The following is a 1,055-nucleotide window of genomic DNA, read 5'->3' as shown; positions in this document are numbered from 1 at the left end:
CTGAATCAACTTAGACAATGAAACGTTAGTAATAACCGAATCATAATTTCTAAAAGATTTCAATCAGAACTTCTGAAAAAAAATAATCCACTTTCATTTCAGAAGATACTCATACATAAGAACTTCTCATCTTCTCATTCTGGGCATAAATCCATACTGATGTTCTTCAGAATGAACTTAAACCTATCTTCAGCCAGGGGTTTTGTAAAGATATCAGCCCATTGATGGTCTGTATCAACAAAGTTTAAAGATATAACACCCTTCTGAACATAGTCCCTTATGAAATGATGTTTAATCTCAATATGTTTAGCCTTTGAATGAAGAATAGGATTCTTAGATAAACATATAGCAGAAGTATTATCACAGAATATAGGAATGTTACTCTCATATATCTGATAATCTTCTAACTGACTCTTCATCCAGAGCATCTGTGTACTGCAACCAGCAGCAGCGACATATTCTGCTTCTGTTGTTGAGAGAGCAATAGTTGCTTGCTTCTTGCTATACCAGGAGATCAAATGACTTCCAAGAAATTGGCAACTTCCTGAAGTACACTTTCTTTCAATTCTGTCTCCAGCATAGTCAGCATCGCAGAATCCTACTAAGTTGTATTCTTTAGATTTTCTGTAAACTAAGCCAACATTAGTAGTACCTTTCAGATACCTTAGAATTCTCTTAACAGCAGTTAAATGAGATTCTCTAGGATCTGATTGGAATCTAGCACACAAACAAACACTGAACAGAATGTCAGGTCTAGAAGCAGTCAAATATAGAAGAGATCCAATCATTCCTCTGTATAACTTCTGATCTACCTTCTTACTTACCTCATCCTTACCTAGGATGCATGTTGGATGCATAGGAGTTTTGGCTTCTTTGCAGTCTAGAAGATTAAACTTCTTCAGAAGTTCCTTCACATACTTGGTTTGGTGAACATACGTTCCTTCTGATGTTTGATTTATTTGTATTCCAAGGAAATACTTGAGTTCTCCCATCATGCTCATTTCAAACTCAGCCTGCATAGACTCAGCAAACTCCTTTCCAAGTGTAGCATTAGA

This window comes from Vicia villosa, linkage group LG1 (genome assembly GCF_029867415.1).
Source record: "Vicia villosa cultivar HV-30 ecotype Madison, WI linkage group LG1, Vvil1.0, whole genome shotgun sequence".
Classification (NCBI taxonomy): Eukaryota; Viridiplantae; Streptophyta; class Magnoliopsida; order Fabales; family Fabaceae; genus Vicia; species Vicia villosa.
This window is presented reverse-complemented; position numbering follows the sequence as displayed.